Source organism: Lynx rufus, unplaced genomic scaffold (genome assembly GCF_022079265.1).
Source record: "Lynx rufus isolate CCGP_SWC_20201006 ecotype Redwood Valley unplaced genomic scaffold, mLynRuf1.p SCAF_19, whole genome shotgun sequence".
In the NCBI taxonomy this organism is placed as follows: domain Eukaryota; kingdom Metazoa; phylum Chordata; class Mammalia; order Carnivora; family Felidae; genus Lynx; species Lynx rufus.
In genome coordinates this window covers 9,964,863-9,971,015 of record NW_025814833.1, presented here as the reverse complement: position 1 = coordinate 9,971,015, position 6,153 = coordinate 9,964,863, and the positions used below count along the sequence as shown (strand labels likewise).

Genomic DNA, 6,153 nt, shown 5'->3' with positions numbered 1-6,153 from the left:
AATATTTGCTTTATTTAACTTTAATGTTAATCCCATGCAGTGGTTAAATAAGGCCAGTACAGATTCTGTATCTGTGGCTCCAGACGGATATCCAATAGTACAAACGAGCTTCAAGTTACATATAATGAAAAAAAAAAAGTTGAGGGAGTGAAGTGGGGGAGGGTCCCTGGGGGAAGGGGAAGGGGAAGGGGAAGGGGAAGAAACAAATAATATAATGCCCATGAAGACTTTTCCATACCACCTTCAACGGTAGGCTGTTTGAGAGGAAGGAAAAGGATACCACTTACACCTCCGTAATATGATGAACCCGTCTTGTAGATGCTTGCATCACTTAGAAGTCTAATGGCTTTTGACCTAATTTCTATTTCTTTTTTTAAGTTTATTTATTTATTGCGGGAGGGAGTGGGGGGGGGCAGAGAGAGAGGGAGACAGAGAATCCCAAGCAGGCTCTGTGCTCTCAGCACAGAGCCGGACGCGGGGGGCTCGATCCCCCGACTGCGAGACCATGGCCTGAGCCAAAACCAAGACTCGCGTGCGTAGCCAACTGGGCCACCCAGGCACCCCTGTAATTTCTATTTCCAATGGTGGTCTTGCCACATTTGGCAGGAGATAATATGGTAATGCTGAAAAGGCTTCTGTGCAGTCCTGTTAGTGTCTTAAATGAATCTAAAAGAAATGCATTCTTGCCTTTAAGAACTTTTGAACAATGTAAAAAAATAAATAAAATAAAACCCAAAAACCAACAGGGCAGAAACCTCAATTCTGAGACCAACTATAAAAGTCAGATTTGGTGTTCCTTACTGACTCTGGAGGAATTGCCAAGGGCGGGGTGGGGTAATGGAAAGGAGTAGGGTGGTCAGAGGTGGTTTCTCTTGATGGCTTTTAGGTCTCACTGCCTTTTGTCTTCTACCTCCTGCAGAAATTCTTTTTTTTTTATTTTTTTTTTATGTTTTTATTTATCTTTGAGCTAGAGCGCAAGTGAGGGAGGGGCAGAGAGCGAGGGAAACCCAGAATCCGAAGCAGGCCCCAGGCTCCGCGCCGTCAGCACAGAGCCCACGCGGGGCTCGGACTCAACGCACCGCGAGATCACGACCAGCGCCGCACTCGGACGCTTAACCGACGGAGCCACGCAGGCGACCCTGCGGACATTCCTTATTCTGCTCTTTAACCATCACCCTGCACGTCTGAAGTCCATAGTATCAGATTAGAATGTAACAACCGCATCCTGAGGATAGAGTCCCCAGAGCTTCTTTCACTCTGTGTATCCATTTCTGTAATTGTATCGTCAGAAGCCACTTTGGCCAACCTGCAGGCATGGTCAGAGGAATTAAGAAAGTCACAGTAGAGTATGGAAACTTTGAGAGCAAGATCTCAGTGGATGAGGGACCACGGTCGAAGTTCTAACGTTGCAGTATCCTTAGCAGCCTTAAAGCCACTGTGATAGCCCCCTTTTCATTTTATAATGAGAAAACCTTGGACTCGCCAGTGTTAGCTGCTGGAATGAAGTGTTTGCCCACGGTGCATCCAAACTGTCAGAAAACATTGGCCCTAGCTCAGTCGCAACCACTTGCCAAGATGCCTGAATTGTTTTTAGTTTATCTACTCCTTCCATGTTTTCTTCTATCTGCTCAGTGCTGCTGCTGATTCTCCAGGAAGATCTTCTAGCCCACTCCAATGGCATTTTTATATGCAGTAGGTAGGAGGCTTCTTCCTTTGACTATCATCTCGACATTCGTCCCTGCTACTTTCTTCATTCATTCTACCATTTCAATCTATCATTAAGCCCGTTTGGCCAGCGTCACCTGGACGCCAGATCCTCCCGAGCATCCATGGTGGCAGCAGTTCCGGTGGGGTCTCTGTGACAGATCTAGCAAAATTCTCCTCGCATCTTTTAAGCCAGAACAAGGCCATACATATCACCACACCAAAGCTGTAAGGGGGTCTAGGGAAGTGAGGACCTGACATTCCCATGCTCTATTATTAACCATGGACTCTGATGGCCAATAAGAAGTAAAAGGGGATTGGCTAATGTGTAGGCAACTAAAAGTGGCTGCTAGCACTATGCACAATAGCCAAATTATGGAAAGAGCCCAAATGTCCACCGACTGATGAATGGATTAAGAAGAGGTGATTATATATATATATATATATATACACACACACACACACACATATACACACACACACACAATGGCATACTGCTTGGTGATTAAAAAGAATGAAATCTTGCCATTTGCAACAACGTGGATGGAACTAGAGTGTATTATGCTAAGTGAAAAAAGTCAGGCAGAGAAATACAGATACACGATTTGACTCACATGTAGAATTTAAGAAACACAACAGATGAACACAGGGGAAGGGAAGGAAGAATAAGATAAAAACAGAGGGAAGCAAACCATAAGAGACTCTTAAATACAGAGAATGAACCGGGGGTTGCTAGAGGGGAGGCGGGTTGGGGGATGGGTTAAATGGGAGATGGGCGTTAAGGAGGGCACTTATTGGGATGAGCACCGGATGCTGTACGTGAGTGATGAATCAGTGGGTTGTACTCCTGAAAGCAATACTACACTGTATGTTACCTGTGAGAAATAAGTCCACTGGCCCAATCAAAGGAGGGACGCGGAGACTGGGAGCACAGTGAAGCAAGGCTTTAGTCAACGTTCTTGCAAGAGCAGATGTCTGATGGACAGGCACACCCGGGGATGTTACAGCAGGCAATTTATCTCCTAGCATGAACTCCCTCCCCTGATTCCTCATTGGCTGAGTACCACAGAGGTTACAGCCTTACCCGGTTGTCACCTATACCCATGTAAAGCAAAAAATAGTCTGATTGGAACAAGTGTACCTTCCTGAGGTGATGCAGAGACTTCCAGTCCCTCCTCTCTTTACGGCACATGCTCATTGCAAAGCCCCTCCACAAAAAGCCTGCGAAATGGAGAGGGGAAGAAGAACCAGGAAGTGAAGTGTCTAAAGGTTTGGGACTCCACCGTGTGTGTGTATGTGTGTGTGTGTGTGGGGGGGGGTGTACATATTTCTAGTAGGTTGTAAACCTGCAGTTAACTGGACAGCACAGTTTTATTTAACATTGCTGAAAATGAATCATCTCCCTTACTTCTCACATTAACTAATCTGAATTTAGGTAAATAAATTAAAAATGTAAAAAAGAGAAAAAATAAATAAAAGTGTCTGCTATGGTCATCTACTAAGGGAAAAAAAATGATTGGGCTATTCTTAGATTTTCAATAATACAGAGGCTAAAAATAAAATAATATCAGAAAAATTTTGTAAATCATATATACACACACACACACACACACGGGTATACATACACATGTATGTATGTGTTTACACATGTATATGTACATATAAGTACACAAATCATAAGTCTATATAATTTATTGAATTTTATACACAATGTATATGTACATATAAGTAGCATCCCAGAATCCCCTCTTTTACCAATCAGCTCTCCAGACGTAAGCATTATCCCAACTTCCAACATCTCTTATTAATTTTGCCTGTCTTAAAATTTTCTATAAAAATCAAATAATTTTTTTTAATTTTTTTTTTAATATTTTTTTTTCAACGCTTTTTTTTTAATTTATTTTTGGGACAGAGAGAGACAGAGCACGAACGGGGGAGGGGCAGAGAGAGAGGGAGACGCAGAATCGGAAACAGGCTCCGGGCCCCGAGCCGTCGGCCCGGAGCCCGACGCGGGGCTCGAACTCACGGACCGCGAGATCGTGACCTGGCTGAAGTCGGACGCCCAGCCGACTGCGCCACCCAGGCGCCCCTAATTTTTTTTTATAAATTGAAGAATACAATATGTGCATTCTGTTGTGTTTGGCTTTTATTCAGTCACTTTTGCACAAATTGAAGTTGAATTTGGTTCATGCTGAACTCTTTCCCCTATTGTAGTAGTATTACTCAATAAAATCTACCCTTACCACTTTAAGTAGTATCTGGATTTATTTATCTTTCACAGCAATTAAGGACATAGAGCATAGCCAGGCTACAGTGTTTCAAATCCCAGCAGAACCACCAGCTTGGTCAAGTACATAACTTCTATGTATCTCAGTTTCCACATCTGAAAATAGGAATAATAATAATAATAATAATAGGTTTGTAGACAGGATCACATGAGCTAATCCACGTAATTAACTTAGAAGAGAGCCTGGCACATAGTAAAGGCTACATGATGGTTTTACTAATTACTATCACTGTTCCTCAGCAACGTGCTTCGTAGAAATTGGTGGAACATTGACATAGAGGGAAATATCTGCATAAATATTTGTAATGTTTCTGTCAAAGAGTGACTTTTAAAAAATGTCTTCATGGGGCGCCTGGGTGGCTCAGTCGGTTAAGTGTCTGTCTTTGGTTCAGGTCATGATCTCATGGCTTGTGAGTTCGAGCCCTGCATCAGGCTCTGTGCTGACAGCTCCGAGCCTGTAGCCTGCTTCGGGTTCTGTGTCTCCCTTGCTCTCTGCCCCTCCCCTCCTCACGCTCTCTCTGTCTCTCTCTCGCAAAAATAGACATTAAAAAATTTTTAAAACGAATCATCATAAGTTAATAATAGGAATGAATGTTCTGATAGAAGTGTTGGTAAAAAGCAGCAACAGACAATTCATAACAAAAACAAAAATCTGTCAATAAATGTATGAATGCAATTCGACCAAAGAAGAAATGCAAACAAACAAACAAACAAACAAACAAAAATATAAGAACCAACAATGAGACATCATTTATCTTTCTGAGCCTGGCAAAGATGAAAGAATAAAAGAAAACTAAAATACCCAATGTTGGTAAACATGTAGGAAAATGAACACTCATTCTTGGTCTCTTAAAGTTTCAAAATAGTACAATTCTCCAGAAAGTTATGTCAATGAGTATAGAAATTTTTATATGTGTATATATACTAAAGAAATAACCCTACTAGGAAGATATCTTCATAAAATGATTGGAAAAAGGAAAAATATGTATAAAAATAGTAGTCTTTGAATTGCTTATAAATGCAAAAAAAATACAAATGCAAATGCCCATCCATAGAGGTTTGGTAAATAAATTATGATATTTCCACATAAGAGAATGTTAGAAAGCTATTTACAAATGATGCTACTTTATTTAGTGAATAAAATTCATTGACTAGAGAAAATGTCCACAACACAATGATGCATGAAAAAAGCAGATTGTGGAACAGCATGTAAAAATGTGATAGTTTTATCTAGTTGGCAGGATTTCACTGATATAAACAAATCATCTTCTAGTTTTCATATTACTTGAATTTTCATAAATATTTATTTTTGGAAGCTAAAAAAAAATTGAAAACAACAAAAGTGGCACGGTCTTAAGTAGTAGATGAAGAACGAATATAGAAATTTTTAGGACAAAAGCAGTGAGATTAAAACAGTACTCAGAAAGAGCCTGCTTTCCCAGCATTATGTAGTAGGACTGCTCGCAAGGAACATCCTACGAGAGTTCAGTTAGAAAGGCACCTGTGGTCTTAGGGCAATTTGGAGAAACGTGACATAGGCCCCAAATGTAACTTAGTTATTGACTAGGGCTAGGGACTAAAATTAAAAAAAAACAAAAAACATATATATATGTTCCTTCTCAAGGAGGAGAAGACTTCCTTCTTGAGCAATGTCGCCATTGGTGAGCCATGGCACTATCGGTTAGAGATTAACTGGACCTAAATACAGACTTTGATTGTAAAAGAAGATGATTGAGGGACACCTGGGTGACTCAGCCAGTTAAGTATCCGACTCTCGATTTCGGCTTAGGTCATGATCTCATAGTTCTTGAGACAGAGCCCTGCATCAGGCTTTGCAATGTCAGCGTGGAGCCTGCTTGGGATTCTCTCTCTGCCTCTCTGCCCTTCCCTAGCTCACACTCTCTCTCTCTCTCTCTCCCTTTCTGTCTCTCTCTCTCAAAAGAAATAAATAAACATAAAAAAATTGTAAAAAGATGATGGGAAGTGAATGAAGAGAACACTGCATTAATACATTTAACCCTTACCACGGTCCTCGGAGGTAAGGACAATGATTTTTCCTACTTTGTAGATGAAGAAACTGAAGTACAGAGAAAACACACTCGCTCAAGGTCATGCGATTACTCATTAAAACCCCAGCCTGAGGTGTTTGGGGTGCGTATGTG

At 41.2% G+C, this 6,153-nt stretch overlaps 1 pseudogene; it reads right to left on the bottom strand.

The window, feature by feature from the left end:
- Positions 1 to 1,164: 1,164 nt before the first annotated feature.
- On the bottom strand, positions 1,165 to 1,831 carry LOC124513745 (14-3-3 protein epsilon-like; annotated as a pseudogene).
- Positions 1,832 to 6,153: the final 4,322 nt, after the last annotated feature.